Source organism: Cardiocondyla obscurior, linkage group LG16 (genome assembly GCF_019399895.1).
Source record: "Cardiocondyla obscurior isolate alpha-2009 linkage group LG16, Cobs3.1, whole genome shotgun sequence".
Classification (NCBI taxonomy): domain Eukaryota; kingdom Metazoa; phylum Arthropoda; class Insecta; order Hymenoptera; family Formicidae; genus Cardiocondyla; species Cardiocondyla obscurior.
In genome coordinates this window covers 717606-741776 of record NC_091879.1, presented here as the reverse complement: position 1 = coordinate 741776, position 24171 = coordinate 717606, and the positions used below count along the sequence as shown (strand labels likewise).

The window sequence follows — 24171 nt, the reverse complement described above, 5'->3', positions numbered from 1 at the left end:
TCAATAATCTCAGATTTTATTATCAGGCGGTGAGAAAATTTTTTTTGCTCGTCGAAATAATCGATCTTTTCTCTCTGACGCCAATAAAACGAAGTAATTCTGATATAACATGCAAATCACCGTTTTTAGCGTATTAAAGATCCGTCCCGATATTATCGCGGCTTCGAAAGATCTTATTGACTCTTCGCGCGCGGCTTGATAATAGCGCGATGAGGCAACTCGCGACGGCCGAACAATGTGGACGTTCAGCCGGAGCGATGTAATCTGCAAATTCGATTGCGAATCATGCGAGCGGCTCGGCAGCGCGCGAGAAAAGGGATCCCGGTGCGCTGAGGTGTGCTTAAACATCAAAAACAGTATCCCGTGAGCGTCGGCGGCGCATTCCCGATGAGAGCGATCGCCGATCGTCGATACAATCAATAAACCTGATTGTGAATCACTTAGCGGCGTTGTTCATCGCGCGGATATTCTCCCGATCTCGCGTCGAGGATTCGAGAAAGAAAGAAAGAGAGAAAAAGAGACAGCGAGAGAAAGAAAGAGAGAGAGAGAGAGAGAGAGGGAGGGAGGGGGATCAGGACGGATATACATATTATACACGTGTGTCGGTGCAGCGCAGGAGGGGCAGAGAGGGGTGGTACAGGGGGGTGGGCAGGACCCATTAGGCTAATCCCTCGTCGGCGGCCGAGGCTAAAGGAACGGAATAAGAAGGAATAAGAAAGCCACAGGCTACGTGTCATTCCTGCTTGCCTGCCGACACCTATACCCTGACCGACACCTCCGCCATACTACGAGTATATCCGTCCAGAGGTGCTCCCTATCACGATTGCCCCCTCGTTCTCCATTCCACTCCAGACTTGCCCGTAAGTTATTCAACCGCACGGTAATTCACCCTTATCTGGAAACCGGGGCTAAGTTAATCGGAAGTGGATCACGTTAGCCTTTCGTTGAAGTCTCCATATCGTCACGCGCGAAATAAAATTCGAGCTGATCCCATGCGGATTTAATTATTACGCTGCGTTCTTAAATTACAGAGTCGACACCGCGGTATCTCGATAATCCGTTGCAGAAATCTCCATTTTTGTATTTCTTTTTTCTTTTTTTTTTTTCCTCCTTTTTTTTTTATCGATGTACGCACTCTCCATTAAAAGTACCCATTTTGTAGAAACATTCGCACGATTTAATAAATGTCACTTACAGCTTTTTACTTGATATCGATACAGGAAATCGTAAAGTCGCTTCCGTTATTTATTTTCACGGCGTATGCAAGACTTTTGTCTCGCTCGTGTTTCGAAATTCGCGCGAGCGAATTACGGCCCAGCGGGGCGCAAATAAATTGCGACGCTTTAATTCAGCCGATCGGCGTTAATCAATTTTACTGACCGCGAAAAACGGTTAATGACGAATAAACGGCGGCGTGAATGAGATCGGCGTGAACCCGCTCGTTAAATAATTATTCATTTTTACCAGTCCGCCGCGGCAAGGACGGAGGGGGAGCGGACGGGATTTCTATAGTTATAATTTTGGGAAAAAATTATGAAGCACACCGGGTCAGCAAAATATCGCGAGCGCATAATTAACCGTGCCGAGAACGATACGCATCTGTAATTGATGGTTTTCGCGGTTTGCTCGTCGCGCGATTAGCGTTTCCTCAAAAGCGTCTTATTATTGGCGAAATTCGCGCTTCAATTTAAGACGCCAATTATCGTTTACCGAAATTTTTTCAGCTTCCGGTTATTTACGGCCGCGCGATATTTTCACCGTCGTCTTCGTGCTCCTCGTCTCGGCTTCGGTCTCACGCCCGAAATGCATCGCGTTGAAACGTTCACTCGCGTAAAATAATGCATGAAACGATATGCGCTTGCTAGCAGGGTCAATTTGGTCGATTAGATTGATTAGAGAATCCTCGCAGGGAGCCGCGGATGAGCACCGCTGTCGACGTGTGGCAGGCGGCCCGTTTGATCTCCGCGGGACCCTCGCGGAGCCCCTGGGCCTTGAGGCCTGCTCTTGCCTCTTGGCTCTCGACTCTTTCCTCACATTCTCGACGGTCCGCGATCGAAGGATCTTTTCTCGACCCCGGCAGCATCCTCGCCGGCCTGACTTCTTAAGACTTTAGGACACCTGTACCGCTAATTCCACCGTGTCTACCTGTATCAATCACGAAAACAGATTCCCGCTTCGCGTTCGAAACATCTAACCGATCGTGAGCGCCCGCGGCTTAGGCGTCGGGATGTTCCATCAAAGCGAGATGTAGAGATCTAGATCGAGAAAGTAGATACACGCGATTAAAGTCATGCGCTTTAATGAGAGTATATTCGTAACTTATCATTCAATGAAGCAATTGTTGCTGTTGCAATTGCTGTTCGGCAAAAAGAGCTAAACGGTTATGCAATTAAAAGCTGCGTACGCGAAACATTGTGCACCGGGGCCTCCCTTTGAGCAACTGCGGGGCGTAACCGCGTCACAGAAATCTCGGAAGGAGGAAGACGGGACGGAAGACGCAGGATAGTATCCTGCGTCTCATAAGATATTGACACTTCGGTAATCCGTTTGTAGGATGTGTGGGCAACCTGACTAATCCCTCACGCCCACCGGAGATTAAATCCTGCCGGTCCGCCGACTCGTTCGAGCTAACTTGGTCTCTAACAGCGAGGCGCTTAAGGCCTCGGTATATATACGCCCGCGTACGTCAAACTGGGTCCACAGGGACCGGCGGAGGTTAAAAGCTCTTGATGCCCCTCGAGACGATGGATCGCGTGGTTCTTTTTTATTATTTTCTTTTTTTTCAATTTTTTTTATATCTTATCTTCCTTCTGCGTTCCATATTTCTCGCGCGATATCGCGCCGGCACGGCCTTTGCTATTGGTCCCGCTGCGCGGACTTCTTTCTCGCCGCTGACAGCCTAAAAGGGTAATTAACCCTTGGACTGTCCGACGAGAACTTTACGCGGCTTTCGTATTATTACGTGCTCGTTTTGCTTCTCGCGAGCGAATAACGATCGAGTAAAGAGATACGCGGATTGACGTGAATCGCGATGTTGATTCGTTGTACAGAAGTTATTTAAAAAAAGAAAAAAAAAATTATCTTAGGTCGTGATGCGGGTGGGATTTTTTAAATGTACTTAAATAACGAAAACACATATTCAGACTCACCGCCACCTAATATGCCATTGATAGTGTAATCCTTCTTTCCGTCATCCCCCGGTCGCCCACCTCGGAGAAGTCTGCTAATGGAGCTGACGCTTGGCGGATCCGAGAAACCTTCCTGCATGCAAATCAAGCCACTTATTAACGAACTATGTATAATTCAATTTATCCCGTCTTATTACTAAAACTATTGCTCGTAACTCGTGACTCTTATCAACGCGATCGAGGAACCCCTCCAAAAGTAAAACTGAAAAACAAATCGCGCCGTCTCGCGATTAAAATTTTTCAACGTTGATAGAACCGATAATGATTATTCCTTGCAGAATATATAATTTTTGTCAGGCAAGCAGCGATACTGTTATTATGATAATGATTAAACCGTTTTATTACGTTTCGTTTTCGCAGTAATTCGGGTAATTTCCGCGTTTAAAAACATTCGCGGTATCCCGGATGGAGATTGCTAGGCTTACGCAAAACTCGGCACATTTCCGTCCCGCGATCGAGCGTTCAGCTTCAGAGACCGGGGAACGGTTGATCGATCGTAGAGTTACATGGCACCGACGACCCGCGTGTGGCATTTGCAACTGCAGGCTACCGCACTACAATTTGGCGCGATTATTTTCGTGTCGGCATACACATTTGCGCCGCGCTGGGAGAGAATCAGCATTATTATACATTGTGCCCCGGCACCGTTACACGGCGTTCACCGCGGCGAAATACGACTCGCGAGATCCAGGCTGCACGGCGACGAAGTTCGCACTCGTGGAAAACGAAAGCAACCTTTTCAGCGGGAGAGCGCGATTGGATTTTGTTACGTCGCCAGCGCAGGTAGGACGCGAACGATCGCGACGACGATCCCACGAATTTCGAACAGGAAACTCGAATCCGACCCGTTCGTAAAAATGTAGAAATCCATCATCGTGAATTTCACGGGAAGTAAATAGAATTAAATTGACGCAAATTGAAAAAGAAAAAAAAAAAAGAGAGAAAAAAAATTGAAATTGATTTAACGTTTAATATTATTTAATTTTGTTTGATGAACAAGCTATCTGCAAAATCATTTTCTGTTTATTGTAAGTGAGAGATTCGCTGCGAATGACTTGCCGCGATTGCGATTTAATTATACGTGCGACGTAAGACAAATGAATCATAAAATGCAAGCAGGATTAGAATCGGGATTGCCGCGTAAATTACTCCGGCCAAGTATTTGTCATCTTCAGCGTTCCGAGGCTTGAAGAATGAACGAACGACGATCGTTAGTTAGTTTTTAATTATCATATCTCGGAATACGAAGAACTCGTGATTCAGCAAACAATCGGTTGCAAAGTCCGTTACTCTGTTTGCGTGAAAGACTGGCTGTCTTCCTCAATTGCAGTAGTTTTGGTCTTGCAATGTACCTGCGAGAGACCGTTACGAGAAACAAAAGGCCCGTAACATCACAAACGGGATCTCTGTTGAGCCATTATCTTCATCGTAATAATTGTAGTTTCAACGATTCCGACGCGGCTGCTGATGGATGTCCGCGGCGAAGTGAGTTATCTGTAGGATGCCACACAGAAGTATAATAGCGATCAAGTACAAAGTACACATCTAATGCCCGATCCAAGCCTATCATATAAGCTATTTTTTAGTTACACAAATTTATTTAGTAATTAAAAAAAATACTATTAAGTTAAAAAGGAAAGTAATTGCATTTTGTTGCAATTTAAAATCATCCTTTGAAACTAGACTTGTTTCTTAATATTTTAAAAGCAGATCCATATATAATTTTATTATCGCGATCGAGATCAAAATTATTCGGATCAAGTTCATTTAACTGAGACATTGGGTGCAGGGAGGGTTGTAACCTCGTGTAAGGTTTCAAAGATTTCTTTATATCTCGTGACTCTATATCAGGTATTAAGGAAACTTCGTCGCCACATCTATCCCAGCCATCGTCCCATTGCGAAACCGCGAAAATCTCCGCACGTACGCACGCGCCGATACCGATCGGCGTTATCATCGGCGCGATCGAGTGCGTGCCGAACGGGCGATTCGCTAAAGAGAACGTGATAAATAAAGAAAGCGCGCGGCATAAGATCGAGTAGGTATTATCCCGCGAGCCAAGGTGAAAGAACTGGCTTTTGCCTTTGCCGAAGATTTAAAAGGGAGGAAAGGAGGAGGAGGAGGAGGAGGAAGAGAACCGAGCGGAGGAACGAAGGAGAGCGACGATTTGAGAAAGCGGAAGAGTGAGAAAGGGGGAGGGTCAAGGGGAAAAATAAAAGAGAAAAAGGAAAAGGGGGTCGTCGGTGTCGATCGCTATCTGCCGGATCGCCGATCTCAGAAACAATAACGATCCTTCTGTCGGTGGTGGCTGAGGCGTCGAGTCCCGGGCGATGACAGAAAAGAAAGAGAGATAAATGTAGACCCGACGACGGCGACTGGACCACGGGAGCGACGAGGAGAGAGAGGCGCCTTGCGGGCCTCGGGGCCTCAGGAACGCCTCCTTCCAACATTAAATGCCGTATTAATGCCGGCTACGACCGGCCTGCCTCCACGACTGCAACGGCGTACGTGTTCTCGAAACCGTTTCTCGTTCCTCCTCTACGCGACGGCACTCTTCGCCGTCCTCTCGTCGTCTCTGCCCTTCGTGAATCCGCCGTCCGTACCCGCGCGCTCTCTTTTTTCGAACGGTGTTTTCGTCGGCCTTTCTTCCTCCCTCGCTTTTCCTCGCGCTCTCCTCCACGTCTCTCCCTGATTTCCCTTTCCCCGTCTCTTTACTCGCATCATCGCTTCTTTCTCTCTATTGTTCTTTCTCGCGCTTTCCTGCGCTCTCTTTCTCTCTCTCTCTCGCCATTACTTTCATTTCGCTCGTACCTCGTCTTCCTTCGCTCTCGTTCTCTTTTCGTCCGGTCCTCCTCTTTTCTTCTCCTCTCTCGGGTGTATTTTTTCACGCACACATCTTCCGCAGATTGATTCATTTTCTCCTTATTGTCGCTCTCGCGGCTGATCCGCGAGATTACTTCTTTCGGGCAAGATTTATCTCTTTATCGGGTGGATCGCCTTCGGCAAGGGAGGCGCCTCGCCATTCAAAGGGGGACAGAATATTCTATCGTATCGGAATTTCCTCATGCTCGCGGTTGAGAACCGTCCTCGATCTTATCGCGGAGACACGTAGAGATATTCGTACCTCTCTCCCCTTACCCCGAGATCCGATATCTAATTTTTGTTGCTTTGAAAGAGAAGTGCTACCGAGCCGGACGATCGACATAATCGCGAATAAAAGGAAGCCGAGGCCAGTGGCGAGCAGAAATTTATGTTGTTCGTGACAAAGTCGTTGGATTAAACGTTCTTCTTGTAACATCAATTATTTCTTTGCGGGGAGGAACGGTGGAAAAATATACGTTCAAAGCGAAAAGGATTATACCAGGAAACGAAATCATTCTCGCGCGTAATACATTTTTTATCGGTCGGTATTTTTATATTTTGTTTTTCCTTTTACATTCTCTAATTTACCAACGCCTACTGCGAACGGCAACTCATAATTAAATATGTTCTCAAGTTGGCGTTGACGTCGCGTGAGCAATTAATCTTCGTTCTCTTCGGTAATGTCTTCCTCGCGCACCGTACAAACGCCGACCCTTTTATTTTTTATTTTTTTATTCTTTTTTTCTCTCTCTCCTCCCTTTTCTCTTTATCGGAAAATCGCCGGATGAGGTTCGTCGGGACTGGATGGCAATGCGGAAGAGATTATTCACGGAAAAGCGCATTTACATACTCGAAAATCGAGACGCGGAGGTGTTACGCCAATGAAGCGTGGGTGTAGACGGCGGTCAGTAAAGTATTAAAGGACACGCGAGTCGCCTCGGGCTGCTCACGTACCCCGCCGCTCTCGCCTCGTGCACAAGATTAAAAAGCTCCATTGAGCATGATCCCCGAGAGAGATAGAGACACACACGAGTAAGCGCGCAGAAAACGTCCACCACGTTCGATCGAAGGGGTCGAGCGATGGCTCGCGGGGTTTCCGCGGACGGAAAAATGCCCGCGTGACCGGAATAATGAAGCAACAGCTTGAAATCGCTATTTTACCTTCATACGTATTCATACAATCGTAGCTTCGTGTATTTTTTTTTATTTTTTATTTTTTTTATTTCCTTCTGCAGCGTCTTCTTCTCGACTTATTTAAGATTCTATTTTTCCGGAGGGCACGTGTAACGGGGAACTTAGTATCGTACATATTGTTTTCCCTCGACGTTATTTGAATAATTGCAGAATAACGCGTAAATAATTTCTTCCGCTCACCTTTATGAGTTTATCTCGGATTTCCCAGGAAAATATCCCCGGATTATCCCTCTTTAGTTCCTCGATCCTTGCCTCGACTTCCGGCGTGGCCACTCGTGGTTTACTGCCGCCGATCACTCCCGGTCGAATGGATCCGGTCTCCTGATAACGATTTAGAATTTTCGAAACACAGCCGTGTGAGACTCGAAGCTGTCTGGAGATTACGCAAGGTCGAATTCCAGCGGCGGCCATTTCCACGATTTTCAGCCGAATATGATTAGGAAGAGGTCGTCCGTTGATAAAGACTCCGCCTAGCTGATTCATTCTTCCTTGTCCTATAAAAAAAAAAAAATTAAGAAAGTTTAACATTAAAGCAGCAAATATTATTAACGTAAATAAAATAGAAAAAAAAAAACTTCTGTCGGGAAAAGTTACAGAAACGATTGGCAAATATTGGCGCGTAGTTGGAAAAACGCACGACAAGGATAACGAATGTAAGAGGAAAACGCGGTTTCGTGAGCGACCCTTTCGTGGCCGCGCAATTGCGGTGATTGAGCTTGAAATTAGCGGAATCGGACCAGGGCGCAAACATGAAATCAGATAATAGGAGCGGCGCGCGCTCTCATGCGACCGGGGGTACCAAAAACACGGCTAACAGCCGTAAAATTGAAGAAGTTATGCGCGCGAGGAGGCGTGCACCGTTTCCAGCACTAACGAGTATAAAGCCGGATCGTTAGTCGAATTAGCCACCCTACCGTACGTGACATTAGCTCCCGTATCATCAGGCCATCCCGGAGTAAAAGCTCGCGCGGTGCCGCGCGCGTAATTACTATGTTTACGCATTACGGACGCTCCGTGTACACAGAGCGGGGAGATGGGTAATTATAATAATCGTTCAGCCGCGAGCGCGCGCGCTCAGAACAACGGAATCTCATTGTCGGAAATGCATCGTCGTAATTCTTAGCCGAGGATCCTTCCCGAGGGACGCCCGGCTAGGTTTCGGCCGATATTAACGACGGTAATCGTCGCTTTTGTCGTCGCCGACCGGCACGACCTGCTCGCGTCGGGACGCTTTCTGAACCTTTCGTCTTGGGCGTCCCGCGGTGCACGTAGTAAAAATTGTCACGTCTGCTGCCAACGCGATTTTTGCAGATTTTTTTAACGGACATTTCAGAAACCTACGCGTCTATTTAATGAATGAGTTTGCTCGCGTTATTATTTTTTTTTTTTTATAGTAAATTTTCTTAAATTAAACAGGCGAAATAACAGGCGAAACAAGATCTGTTTTTTTTCTTCTTTTTTTCTTTTTAATTAATTTAATTATTTATTTTTGTCGAGCTGTAATCGACTAACATGCACGGATCTCGGATTCAGATAAAAGCAGCGATCACGACATGCGCATTACCTATCATTTTTAATGATCTGATCGCTAATTACCTACTTAGCGAATGGGATATATAGCCTCGACAATTTGCGGTTCGCGTTACCGCGATGCGTTTCACACAATGCGCCTAAGGGAGAATTCTGTCACGCCTAATAAATATCCATGTCCAATACGAGACGCGATAATATCAAATGTAGATTTGTCTTATTCAATTTCGATGCGCGAACTCGTATTAAAGATGAATATCAATTAAACGCCGGCGAAGGGGAGTGTTCGATATATGGTCAGGCGCGGCGCGGCGCGAACGCGCGTTACCATTTAATTTACGACGGGATCGCTCGCTTTGGACAGGATTGATTTATCAAAATCACACGGCGGCGCGATCGATCGAATGTGTGTTAATGGCGGTCGTGATTGAATTTAATTATCGTCTTAATAACTGAGCGCGAACGTGACGATTAAGCGGCTGCATTGTTACCAGCGTGGCGTTGCGTAAATTATTTAATCGTAGTAATAGAATTTTCAAACCCAACGATTAACGTCAGGAGTTAATTCGACGCAAACGCGCGCCCTTTTACGTGCACGCTGGATTATTATTCGGAAGAACGCCGGCTGGGAATCGCAATTAAGAAATGCAAATCGCGAAACTATTTCTATTTAAAACATCGAAGCATTAAATTCATAGAGAATTGTATTTGAGCAACGCGATATCAATTAATCGCGGTGATGAATTTATTTTGCAAAATTGATAATCCGTGCAGCTGAGATTCGACTGTTTAAAGATTTTTCTTTTTAATCGACGTGATGATACATTTAACGTTTTTACGAAGACTTGTATTTTTGTCGTAAAAAAAGATTTAAACTTTTATAAGATTGAAGGGACTGAATCGTTTTTTTTAAATAAATTTATAATTTCGATCCGAACAAACCTTGAAATGGATATCCAAAGATGGGCCTCATTCCACTGGTGACGTCCATGGTCCTCGTGGCTCTCGTTATCCGAATGACACAATTATTCTCACACACACTGACAGGGGAAACTTCACTCTCGCCACTCTCGCGCTAGAAAGTCGCTCGTCCTTCGCGCTCGCCACTCGCCCCAAAAGGAAAAGACTCTCCGCCGAGCCAGATCCAGAGGGAGGAGTGGTCGTACGTTTTGGTCCCAGGTCCCAAGTCCCAAGTAGACACGGATGGTGGAGTGGGATCTCGTGAAAGAGAAAGAAAGAGGGAAAAGAAAAAGAAAAAAAAAAAAAAGAAAAAAAAGGCGGAATGGACTCTGCCGCAGGGAGGAACAAATAAAATGCGGCTCACCGCGGTCTTCCGTGTACGAGGGATGAAAAGGGCGCTCGACGCGAAGTCGCGACAGTTGCCCTCGAACGCGGGGGAGGGCAACGTCGCGATCGGGCACGATTCTTGCGCCGAGAAACAAGAAAACGAATCGGCAAAGTACACGTTGCTTTCGTTACGAGGGGTACTGCGGCAATAACGTGTCAGCTGTAGGGTACCGCGTATCCCGTGTATCTCTCCCTCGAAAGAGAGAGCATCGAGGGGGGCTCACGTCTGTACATGGAAGCGGAGGGTAGAAGGGGGGCTCCATGATCTTTCTTGCTGGGACTTATGATACCAGTGGGGTCCCACTGCTGGCTACGCCCTGCCACGTGGTTGGCAAACGAATGCTGTACAATGGGCGGCTCTGCTCACAGGGCCGCCTACGGAACGTGTCGTCGTAGAGGATTGCATCTCGCGTGTACCGCTGCTACTGATATGTACAGAGTACCGAGGACGATAGCGCGGCGAGCCAAGTGATTGCCGGTCGTTAAGTGAATTTCGGGATGGTACGCGCCGTTTTACGATGCAAATTCGAATCTTAGGTACTAGCGGACATAATTCGCCGTCCCTTGGACGGATGAGATAACATCGATGCTCTTTTTGCGACGATAAACCGAAAGACCATAGCGTAACGAATCTCCAATTTTTAACGCCATCTTCATCCCCTTAATTTTTTTTTTCCGCAACGTTTTTCCGACGCATCTTCCGCAATAAGCTACGCTTTTCAAGTCGCCACATGCTATAAATATCAACGCGTAAAGGTATAATGTAACAATTATTTCTGAAAGATTTTTTTCTAACCCATCGACGCCAGAGCTCTCGGTTACGAGGTGCTTCCTGTTAGGTTTCGGAAGTGTCGGCTGCCAATTCGCTTCAGAATGAAGAGATATTTATGATGACCGTCACTAGGGATAAAATAATGATGAACGCATAATGGGTCTGGTATAAATTTTTACAAAGAATTCACTCCATAAACGCGTCCAAATACCTGCCTGTAAATTTGTCTTCGGTACAGTAGCGAAGTCCTGGCAACTCGAGGTTTGTAAGAGCGCCAGGGGGTCCCACGGGATTTACTGACCATATGAATTTTCTTTTAGAGGACTCTCAAAAATTCCTGTCCCTCCTACGAGCACGGGTGAACGAAATCCACCGTAGGTGGTTGCAAATATTGTACGTTTCGTTTCATCGATTTGAGAATCGGTTAAGATTTACAGCTGATCGGCGAAACAGAATTTTGTCGAAATTATTTTAAGTAAAGTCTTCAAAATTAATTAAAAAATTAATTTATATATGACTAACGTTAATTAAAATCGTAAAATAATAGCAACAATTAAATTTTTACATCTTTTTAAAATTTTCTTTAAATAGAAAATTTGTTGGCAATTTTCCGAGATGATTATAGTGGTGCAATTTTAAGAAATATGTATATTATCTCTCCGCTTCTCTTTTAATTTACCGTTTCTTCGATCGTTATCCCGCCGTTAACACCAAGTTTGACAAAACTGATCGAATGTGTGCTACCGATGGCAGCTCGGAGAAAAAAAAAATCTTTTTGACAATTAGCCGACGGAACCGGGCGTGACATCGCGGAGAAAGAAGTGTTGCGAAGTCGCATTCGTTCTGTGAATTTTCCGGGCGAAGGTAGACAAAGGCTCGGATCGATAGTTTCGTACTTCTCGTATATTGCCTAGGAGTCAGTAAAAGTATCTCGGACTACGGTCGAGTGTCGCTGGTGGGCCCATTGGCCATTCGTAGAAAAAACTTTCGGCTCGATTGGTCCCCCGCGACAAGGTCGCACGAACGAAGAAGAGGATCAGTAGGCGATTTCAGGTAGCACGTTGTAACGCGGAAAAAATTGATTAGCCGAATTCGAAGTCTCGTGAGGATCTCGAACTCACCTCTTTGTCGTGAACCAAACGATTCTGTCACGATTGGCGTCTCGCCTGACGTCGGTTTGACTGCCGTAACAGTTTCTCGTTTTTTTTTTTTTTTTTTCTTCATGTTTTCCGATCGACACGATGAGTTTTGGCGTTTTTTTTTTTTCCTCCCTTTTTAAATTGTAGGTTTATATATGTATATATTTGTTTTTAAGTGCAGCATTTTACTTAAAAAATCTTATGCCGACATTAATAAAAAAATGTGAAGCATTTCCCTGCAGTTGACATATAAATTTGCTATTAAAAACCGCGGATGTCAAAGAAATACGTGTTTCCGAAACACACGCGTCGGTCACGAGCCGATATTACAACAGATGTTGCACGTTAAAATTTTTATCTTCTACACTATAATTCGTTTCTGCGTGCGAGGAGAAAGCGCGAGTTACCGAGCGGATAAGGAACGGTTTTGTAGGCACAGCCGCTCAAATCTATCGCGAAGTTAGACCACTTGGCGGAGTTAAACCGTGAAATAAAACGATTCCGCTTCCGCCGGCGATTAGACATCGATCCTCGAGAGGAACACCTGTGTAGCCGCGTAATCACGGAGCGTATACGGGTGAAGACGGTTCTTCGCGTGCTCTAGAGACAGACGCTGCCGATGCGGCCAAGGGAAAGGCCGGGTATTTAAGACTCGACCGAAATAACGAAGAAAAGAGGAGAAAAGAAATAAAGGGGGGGTGGGAAGGGACGAAAGAAAGAGAAAAGAAGAGAAGACAGGAAGATGAAGAGGAAGCGGTCAGCGGGAGAGGAAAGAGGCCGGAGCATTTAGGAGTTCCTCGCGGCGTCGTTCTCCGCTGCAGTTCTCGATTTCCGAGGGCAGCGTCCACTAAACGGCCGCATTAAAAATTCTAATGGAGAAAGGGGCCAGGGGGATAACGGGGGGGATGAACCCTGCGCTGTGAGTCCTCGTATAACCAGGCTTTCTCACCTAGTTTAACATAACAACGGGCCCGCGGTCTGCCGTAGAAAAGTCTGAAGAAATTCGTGTGTCGCGCCCGCTCGTGTCCCCGGTATACGTACACGCACGACGCGTCGGTACGTGCGCCCTGCTTTTGTTGTATTGGTAATCGGTACGGGCCGCGCCGCGGGCGTCTTTGACAACGAGACTGATGTCGGCGTATCACTCATCAAGATTTATCGGGACTTAGACTAATTGCCGCTTTTAATAGAAATTCGTGCGCGCCGGGATCGACGGGACGCTGTCGGAGCAAGTCGGACTGGAGGGAAGGGCCCAGGGCCCCATTAAAGGGATGCCCCGAAATTGTTTTGCGTTCTACGCTCGAATTCGGCCGGGTGGACGGCGAAGGAGTCGACGATCGATGACCTTCGGAGCCATTTCTTTTTCGTAATTGAATTGGAATCTTATTAGGCACCCGAAGTGTCTATGAGAGACGTCGGCGCGGACACAATAAAGATGGACGTTTATCTCTCGAATTAATTTCTGTCGTATGCTAGACTATAACGTAACTGTAGAATGCAAGAAAAAAATTGTACCAAAATTTAATTACGTTGTCTTAAAGAATAAAAAATTAATTACGATTCCTATGACGCGGCAGGCGGAAGAAAAATTACCTGTGTACATTTTATGATATTTAACATCGGGGAAAGTGCGAGTTTTGTTATCTCCCTCCCGCGGAGTCCCCAGCTGAATAGACGTTCACGAAAAACTGTGGTTTTAGCCTGGCCCCTCGTGTCTTTCTTCAACCGCCTCGTTAGACTACCAAATGCCCTAAATATCTTCCTGATCACCTTATTGAACGGATGAATACGTCCTTTGCATAACTTTAGAACTGGGCCATTGCCGTCGGACGACCACCCGGTATTTAACGCCGCGGAAGAAAAAGACACCTTTTTAAATGCCTTCCGCGTAGCCAGAATTTATGCAAAATCTACTGCTTGCCGTGGTTGACGCATATCTTCGCGAGGTAAATTATTGGTGGCCCCGGCGCGATTCTCCGACACGTAAATCGCCAAGGGTGCGCGTACAAGATTTGACATCGACCTGACAGATTTTCGGTATAAAAATTGTTTATTAGAAACCGAGATTGTGAGGTAATCTTATTTTTTTTTCTCTCTTTTTTTTTTACACAATACTCGAAAAATATTAATTCAACCCTTTAAAGATTATTTAACATTTATCTTAAGTTATAGATTTGCATAAAAATTTTTAATTTACAAATAAATGTTATTAGACTTAAATTAACCACGGTGATTATTTTATGATATTATATTGCTGGCTCACAAGTGCTGAGTCAATCCATTTGAAAAATACCAAATCATTAACGTCGACGTAGCGACACAACGATAAATAAATTCGCAGACACATTTGCCAAAACGCCATAATTGGTCGGGGCCCACTCCGAATTCTTTCAGTGACCGTCAGATGACGGCGAGCGTCTCGGAAACGCGGTTTTTTCTGCAGAAACTGCCGCACGGTGTAATGCGCGACGTCACATAATTTACGTAAAATTTGGCGATAAGTTCTCGCCGCAGAGGTGGCCGGATTCGAGCCGCGGCACCTTTGAGGGAATTAGTCTTATTGGGCACAAAATTGGAACAGAGGGCCCCCTGACCTCGACTCGCATAGGATACACGGCCCATGCGGCCGTATGGGAGCCCATAAGGCTCACGGGGCTCGTGGGGCCAGCCGAGAGAGGTCCGTTCGCGTATAACGAGCTGAATTATGTTCATACGGGCGTGCTCGCTGCCCTGACATTTTTGAGACGCATAGTTCGCAAGCGACCTACGAATGGGCCCACCACACACATAGAACATTTTTTCTCCTCTCGTCTACGCCTCTCTCTTTTTCGTCTCTTTTCCTTTCCCCTCAATCTTCCAGCGCGCGAAAGAAACACCCACAATATTGACCGCAACGAGACGCATGATCGATAGATCCCTCGACTCCCGTGACCATCTGCGAGACTTCTCTCACTTTCGTGAGAGATTATAAACGCGAAGTGTCCCGTAGTGTCCGAGTGTCCCTCGAGACTTCGCTACGAGAACCACGTCGATTTGTCAACGCTAAAATTTAGACATCGAGCTCCCGGAGCTTCGTGAAAATACATGCCAATTTGCCACAACGTGAATAAATGCAACAATTCGCGCGCTCGCGTATATTCGTTGATTAATGAAATGTCTATTTTATTCCGGGCCACGGTTATATCGGCGAATAAGGTCGGCTCTTAGCTCCACTTTGTAAAGCAGTCGGGTGAGATTTAAGATTTAAGCAACGAAGTGGAGTTTCTGCTCGGGCTTTTGTAGGTTTTGGGGGGAGGGGGGGAAAGAGGGCTCGAAGAATATTTACGGCGCGAAGTGCGGCAAAAACGAGAGTGCTTTATGAAGCTTTCGCAATCACGCGAGCAGACTGATGTGGCGCCAGTCCAAGAGGTCGACTTTGACTCCACCAGCAACGGTAGTAACGTTCCTCTCAACGTAAATTCGTAATACGCAATGGGTATTCGGTTTCGCACGTAACTTACGCACGGTGAAATACACCACGACCCTTGACATCCCGTAAGTACGTTTTGTGATTGCGAGGAAACGATGATCATCTTATTTCTTCTCAAATCACCCGTGCGATTCTTGACATTCTCTATAGCGTTCATTGCCGTTAAAGGCGATACCCGAACGATCCGTTAATCATCTGGATGGAAATCCGTTTTTCTATTTTTTTTTTATTTCTATTTTTTAATTTTTATTAGACAGGACAAAACGCTCGCCGTTTACTTTTCATTCTTTAAAGAAAATTTTTTTTTGCGTGTTATAATTTTTTAGCAATAAATTACAAATGTATATACCCGAGTGGAAATTTATTTATTCTGTTGTTATTAAAAAAAACTTAATTAATATTCGTCTGGCTACTGTCCAGCGCGAGCCATGTAGCGAGACAATTAATTAAGCGCATTCGACTGCCGAGTCTGTCGGCCGCCGCGGTCAGTGTGAGCACGTGCGTGTATTTACATTGGTCAGCAGCTATCGCGCTGCATGTCCACATAACGCGATCTGGCAGTCGAACCTCATGGTATATTCTATAAAGTAATCGGAGCTCTACGCGTCCGCAGTTATAAAAAGTAATTGTAATTAATGAATTAGCACGTTGGCTGATATAAATCTTTTTCTGCTTCACTTCTACGATTCTTCAGCTTCTGCGATGAAAAACTTTCGCCAATGCTTTTAACTCGGAGAGCATTGACGAAGTTAATACTTGAAGTAGATTGATTATAATTATATTATTAAAAAAAAAAAAAAAAAAAAAAATTAAAAACCAGGTATAGTAATTAGACTTAAAATTGATTGTTACTATTTTATTCATATTTTTCATTTGAGTTTTACATTTGTGTTACAGAATATCATCCTATCATCCTCGGTTTCCGTAGCTGAATTCCGCCCACGTTGCATCAAATATATGTAAGTACAAAATTTTCCTTATCGAGCAACTGATCTACGAAAAAATACAGTCTTAATATATTTCAATACATGTTGAATTATAATAATTAATAACAGTGTAGCTTAAAAATAAATTACAACTCGTAGATTTGTTGCTTATATTTAGTAGCATTAGCGTAGTTTGAAAAGTAGTGTAGTTAGAAAACGGAAAGGCGAATACGTCTTTCTTGATTACTTGCGGGCGTAGTCAACGTTCTCAATATTGCGTTTCGTATAAAATACCGTTTTTTAAAAATTTGTCTACGTATCGGAATAAATTTATTCTCGGAATAAAATCTTTTCTTGCAATTGCGATATATTTCTGAGAGAGAAAGCGTTCAAAATATAACTCGGTGCCAAGTTTCGCGTGCTTGCACGCGTCCGCTCGGTCGCCCGGCAGAGAAGGTAGGAGAAAGCCCTTATGAGCAAAAGAAACAAGAAAGGGAAACGGTAATATGGCATATCGGCGTACACGCGTGGCTATAAAGGTACTTCGGTAATGGGCTCGACCCGGCCCGACAAAGGGCTTTATTTAAATAACTCGCGGCAAGCGCGACGGGCCATTCTAAAATCCGGGGACGTGCGAGCGTTCGCGTCTCGCTGTTACTTGAGCGCGTTTATTTCCTTGAGCACCCCATGCGATAATAAAGCGGCCCCCTCCTCGGCAGTTCCCTTGCGCCTTCGCGGGACCCATCAGTCTCGGATCCAGCGCCCGTAAAGCGCCGATCAGGAGTTAATTGACGGATTTCAATCTTTCCGGCACCGACGTGCGCGAGATATGCGGAGAATCGACTTCGTCGACGCGCGGTATAAAAAATAAAAAACGTTATCGTGCCCCTTCTTCCGAAATGTAAAAAAAAAAATATATTTTTAGGCATCTTTCACAGCGCGAGATTTAATTTTGATCGATTTGTCGTGATTTTACATTAAAGTCGTAATTACGAAATAAAGCTGTCACGGTGTCGATACTCGAAGTCGACGGGGTTTTGTCGCGCGTACTAAAGTAATCCACTAAACGATCGGGTGCCCCAAGGGTGCCGCGGGACGGGGACGGAGGCAGTTCTAATGAAGGGCACGCGCAGTCTGACGGGCCCGGCGTGAGAATAAAATAATTAGCTGAAGTGTGCCCTCTCTTCGCGTCGAAACGAAACGAAACGAGGCGGGAGGAGATGAGACGAGATGAGACGAGACGAGCGGGCACTCGTCTCTCCCGCGCGATCTTTCGTGTTCTCGGAGCTGGGCCCGGAGCCCGAACGAGAGTGTCGAGTGGGACGGAACGAAGTGGAAGTGCCAGGGCGAAGGGGGATGACTGGCTCGACCAGATGGTCATAAAGCCTTAAAATGATGCTCTAATAAATCCCTCTGAAAAATTGCGAGGCCTCGAGGGGCTCGCCGAGAAGTTTCTTCTTCTCTTCCTCGACCGTCTTCCTTCTGCGTCTCCTTCTCCACCACCTCCACTTCGGCCATCGTCTTCCTTTGCACCTTCGAGGAGGTTCCGAGATCCGAGGAGAACCCGAGTAGACGACGACGCGGCGTAGTCCGTTTAGCCGTTCCGCGCATCCGTTCGTGACTTTAATGTCTCGGCGAGGAACACGTTAGGGATGAGTTGTGAGAAAGCGGCCGCGATCGGGGATTGCTTAGCCTGTCGACGGAAACGAGGAGCCGTCACTTTGTCTGGGTCCTTCGATGGCCCTCGAAAGCGATGAACATGTCGGGGAATCCGAAGGAAACTTACAAAAAAAAATAAAAATAAAAAAAAATTAGCGACAATTAAATTCCTACGTCTCGCTTTTAAAATATAAAAAGAAAGTAGAAAATAATTTCTTAATTAAATCCAGAGACAGCATTGCTATGCAAAGTTGTTAATAAAATAAAATACCTAACCGATGTAACATGAACGTTAATTATACAGAACTAATGAGAGAGAAAGAGACTGCGAGAATATTAATTACCTGTATCTTCGTGATGAATATTATTTGCTCGAGCGATTGCGATAGCGTAATCATGAAACTCTCATGGTGAAAAGAATAGACGCGAGTAAAAGACGGTCAATTGCAAAAGCGGCGAGGCGCAACGGGACATAAGAGTGACTTTTAGAGAATCGGCATTTTCCGCGCCACGCACTTTCCTTTCTTTTTACCTTGCAAAATACTTAAACGAAATTATCGCTTAATATATATATATATACAATATATAAAGAACCGCTGAAAGCGCTTTCCGCGAATAAACGACAATTCCAGTAAAAAAAAAAAAAATCAGAAACACCGCACGACGTATAATTTTCTTGCTCGTAGAAATCTGCGAGGGCAAGAAATTCGGTGAAACCAATGTGATCGTAACGGCAGCGTTTTATATTCTTCAAGTCTTTGAAGAAGTTGATGACTTCTCATCTGTGATTTATATTTCTCTCTCTCTCTTTCTTTTTCTTTCTCTCTTTCGTATTTTTCCGCGGTCTTCTAAAACTATGCGGATACTAGCCTGTACGAACGGACGTATGCATTTGCGAGGGAGGCATTGCGAGTTCTTCCTCCGTGTAATTCCGTGTTGCGGCTTTACGCGTTGCCTTTTCCAGCGGCGATGGCGAGCGGTGCCTTTGTGCTCGGCTTGCACGTTTCGGTCGATATCCATCCGATATTGCCGCGCGGCAGCGCGCGTTCGACGATGTAATCGATCGTTTCTCGCTTTACTCGAATCACGCCGATTAAATCTCGCCGTCCGGAGCTGTTTCGCAAGGCGGCAACGCGAGCGCGTTCTCATTAAAATCGGACGCGAATTGCACATACGATCAACTACCCGAGTGGAAATTAATTCCCACCGTTACCTAATAATTAGCTTGCCGATTCGTGATTCATCTCGCGGCTGTAGCAAAACTGTCCAGCACCGAGCTAGAAAAACTCGATATCTAAACGTTTTTCGCCGCGTACTAGTCTTCCGCGCGTTTTTTGATCTTACGCAAATCTCGACTGCCGAGTCCGCCGGACTCGCGGACCGTCACGGTAATGTTAGTGCGTGCGTGTGTTTACATCTGGCCGAGCAGTCTTCGCGCTCCAAGTTCGCAAGGTGGAGGACGCGCGGGCGACGGGCAGCGAGAACCGGTTAGCTCAACAATTTCGGCAGTCGAGCGAACGTTGCGTATGGTCAAGCACACAACAGTAAACAAGTACGCGGCGAAGAAACGTTTAGATATCTATTTATAAACATGGTCCAAGCCGGAATGTGACTAGACAGATTTTATCTTTCTTTTAAAGCACAAGCTGCAAAATCAGATTAGATAAATTTCCACTCGCGTAGAGACTGTTCCGGATCTGGGATCGTTCTCGGTTGGATCTATATAATTTTCTAATTACGTATACGACGATACCGGCGCATTTATACCGAGGATATTAATCATCGAGTTTAGCTCGAGACGTGATTTTATCATCGAGAGTAGCGATTGCGTTCGCAATTAACACGTATTCGTATGTTGAAAATTTACGGGTAATTTTACACGAGAAAATCAACCTCGCGGGATTATAACGATTGTACGTATGCCGAACGTGTCATTTGGTAACTTTCAATTTCTCGGCATTTCATTTTTCACCGTCTTAAAGTTTCCCATCTCGGTACCCTCCACTTCCTTCCTACGCCTATATTTTATTCGCTGCAATTTATTTTCCCTTTCTTCGGAGACGTTAAGCTGCGATTTACAGAATTATAATACGTTTACCACCCGCGTTGAGACGACTCGTGTCCCGCTTCCGCGCTCTCACGTTCATCTAGCGGCTCTCTGATCCTTTATGTACACGAGCCAAGTCGATCTCTTTGACCGCACGACGCAGGCCGCGAGCGTTAAAAAGGATCCCGCGCGCGGCGGCGGCGGCGGCGGAATCCATCCTGGTCCCGAGTTTCGGATTTCGTCACAGTCCGCTTACTGCGTGAACACGGATTGGACGCGGCCCGGTGTCGCCCGCTCGCGACTTCGTCCTATTTACCGATTATTCGCCGTGTCCTCCCTATCGGGGAACCCGTGAGAGGCCCCGGTGCCGCCGACGATGATTTCTCTGGCAGCTGGTACCAGTGGTCCGTTGCGAATTCGGCACCGGGACCCCGATTCGAACGATTCGAGAATGGCCCCATCGTGAAAGCTCTTCTGGGACTTCCCGCGGGTATCGAACGCCGATGATCGAAGAGATCTATCGAGGGAATCGCGTTTCAGACGGACCTCCACGATCTACCCGTACTTGAACTTTACTGTCTAATTAAGTTACCAAAAGTCCTTTACAAGTAGTAAAAATAGCAAATTATATATAAAAATGTACTTCTGACAGGCAGCTTATAAATTTTTTTTCTTTTTTCTTTTTAATATCTTACTGGTAATTTAAATGTCAAATTTTCAATTACAAAATTATTTTGTAGTTACGCCGTCTTCTATGTCAAAATATTTAATATCGCGTAACGTATTTAGCGGATCAACCGGTCGATCCACGCGCGAACGCTTAACGAGGAATGTCGAATTCCCCGTGTCCACGTCTATATCATCGCCATAACCAAACGAAACTAATCCAGTTAGGCCGTTTTAACTACCCTAACTAAACGCGCGATGTAACCGTGTCAGAATTTAGCCATGGACGCTTCCACAGATTTTTCCCGCACGCACTCACGCACCGCAATTTGCACGGGCCGGTGTGCGTACGTTGCGCGCGTGTATACGCCGTAGTTTTTCACGTAGTTTTACGCGCGAAGGCAGGGTGGTCTTCGTTCTCGAAGCCCGAGCTTCGGTTTCAGGGGCTGAAAAGTGCTCCGCGGCGGTCAGGACCGCTTTTTCAACCCTCGGCTGCTGCACGCTTAAATCATATTTGTACGCTCGATTCGTACGCGCCGGGTTTGGGAACGAAGACCGGGACCAGAGAGACGGGAAGGGAGGGTGGGCCTCTTTTGACTCGGTCTTTAACCGACTAACGCTGCGAGGCAAGACTTTTCGCTTTCGTTACAGATTGTTGGATTTTGACACCGTAGTCTTCTGTCGACAATGCTACTCTATTGAAAAAAAAAAATATATCAAAGGGAGGTAGCGCTTTTCGTAACAATTAAAACAATAAGGCGTCTGTTTTATTTGGCTAACGCTAAAATAAATAGGATAATATCATTTGATGACGGATAATGTACTTTTAAAACGAATATTAAAACGTATTATTTTATTTTTTTTAAATATATATCTGACTCTTTTTGGACCACCTGGAAGGTTGTGAGAGGTTACCTAGAATTTGGCGAACTGTCAGCAAGCAAATTCGCTCGAGTGGTGTCTGAACTAAAGATATTGTCGTATCGAAAGTCAAATCCCGTCAAAACATATTGTACCGCTGACACTCTTGAGTTTTGTGATCTGTTCTTAGTAACGTTAGTAACGAAATGCCAGAAAATCCGAAAAATCTTTCAAAAAAAAAAAAAGGGACGAAAATCGGATCGTTGAAGTTGATACGTAAAGACGTGAAATAAAGTCGCGTTGATCTTCGGCTTATTTTGCCTGGAACAACCCTTTCTCGGGAGAAAATCCGCCCGCGGTACCACTCCTAAAAGAGATTAGACATAATACTTGTCAAAATTGTGGTGACACGGGCCACGATCGTGTAAAGTATTTTTCGAAAGCCAAACAAAGATCGAAAGAGAGTTCAATAATTTTCTTCTCGCGTATTTTAAACGCGTTAATTTACACATAAAAATATTCTAAATCACTTCCCCTTTTACGATGTATAATTATGAATTACGTATTAACGATACGCGTGTCGATAAAAAATACAACCTGTTGCTCACGTATTCAAATACGAATAAGTCGCTACATACGCGTCGGATTGACATGTTGTTCTACGCAATTCTTAATGGTAGCGATATTGCTTTAGATGCGAATTAAATTAGCACCGGTTCATAAGCCTAGAGATAGAGATCGGGCGCGCGACGGAACGCCCCAAGTGGCTATAGTTAGATAAAAAGGCCGTTTGTGGTGTAATAACTGACGTGGCCAATCTAATTTCACGTGAAGATCCGATCGGCGCCACATAATTGACCTAATCAAATTCTCCGTCGCAGGTCGCCGGCCGAAAAGCGTAAAAGTATCGGCGTCGACTGGCGTAAGTAAGCATGTCATCACGCGTTACGAACTTAGTTCTGCTCAAAAGACTTGGGAACCCTCTCCATTTCCCCTGGCCCTCAGACGATCGGGATGAGAAAATAGCCGAGCATCTTCGAGACTGTCGTTATCAATTAAGATGCACAAAATATTTCGTTTCTTTCGCGATTGAAGTAGATAAGTGGCTCGCACATAAATGTCGCGCGACATTATTTTTTTATTTTTGTACTATTTTTACTTATTAAAAAAAATTTTTTTTTAATATATTTATAAAATAGGCGAGCAACGGTAATAACGCGTAATTATAATAGTAACGTTATATCGTGGTTTTGGATAAGTATAAAATGTCGCTTAGTCGGACGTAAAGTTCACCAAGCGCGGCCCCTAGCTGCTCGCGTCGAGGGGCGCACACCTTGGTATCCAGTACGAGAACAACGCGGATCTACGGGGGTTCTGGTTAGGGGGACTTTAGCGTATACGCTGATCGTTTTGCAAAAGATCCATAAACGCGGCGTGATGCGCGACCAATCAACGCGGCGTGGCCAGCTGCCGTGTGGGTAACGCCGACCGAGGCGGCATGAAGCCCCGGTTCATTCATCAAAGCCCTGGTTACAGCAGCAGCCCCCCGAAAAACTCCCCTCTTAATACTCTCTGTCCCCTCGGCGCCATTTCGAAATACGTTGAAACGCACCCTCGATGATACCCAGTCGACCATTTTCGATTCTGACGTAAAATTATAATATAAAATATCGTGATTCCTTGCAATCTCAATAATGTCACATGATGAAAAATGAAAATTAATATTTGAGAGACTTTCGTAAAATTTTTATCAACAGATATTACATAGATATGTAAAAATCCTTTAAAATTATTTATATCAAAACAAGACAGAAAGAAAAAAATGTATTGTAAAGTACAGAATACGAATCATAGTATTACTTCTGCATTACATTCGTAAATGTCTAAACTAGAACTTTTCTTATGACAATTGATAGCATATTCAATTCTTTAGTCTTTAATTAAATACTGTTATTAATTTATATTGCCCGCAGTTGCCGTAGCGTTAAAAAAAAAAAAAATTAAAAGCAAAGACACCTCACGTACGATGAATGAGTTCGATGACAGATCGGGGTAAAGGTCTTCGCGTCAAAGGAGTCCTTTCCGAATTGTGTCGATTCGAGATCGTCGTTAAATTCGTAACACCATGATGCCGGCGCGATGTATTCTCATGGCTCATGACTTCGCTAGGACGCGAAATGGGCGAGCGTGCAAATGCTGCTCGCTTACAGTCGCACGAAACGGACAGCACGTACGCGCGTATACGCATGCATGCATTCCCCACGCGGGATTTGCACGGCTTTCATTGGCTCGGTTAAGTTTGATTAATCTATTCGGTCGCACCATTGTTCGAAACGCGACGGGCAATCCCATTGGTTGAAAAGGGCCGACGATGCACCGCACGGGGGGCTGCATTGCCATTAAGGGGGAGCAGCCATCATGTCCGCGTGAACTGGTTCTGTGTGTTTTTCGCTTGTCCCATCTCATTTCCCCTCCGACACTCCGTTTGTAAAAATCGAAAGAAGGATTAAC

General features: G+C 45.3%; 1 long non-coding RNA gene across 1 annotated transcript in view; it reads left to right on the top strand.

The window, feature by feature from the left end:
* The window catches only part of LOC139108848 (uncharacterized), an 87285-nt gene that overhangs the window by 7909 nt on the left and 55205 nt on the right, over nt 1-24171 (top strand). The window contains exon 2 of the long non-coding RNA XR_011546734.1: nt 16399-16460. This is a non-coding gene — a long non-coding RNA (uncharacterized lncRNA). The remainder of the gene's footprint in view (nt 1-16398; nt 16461-24171) is intronic.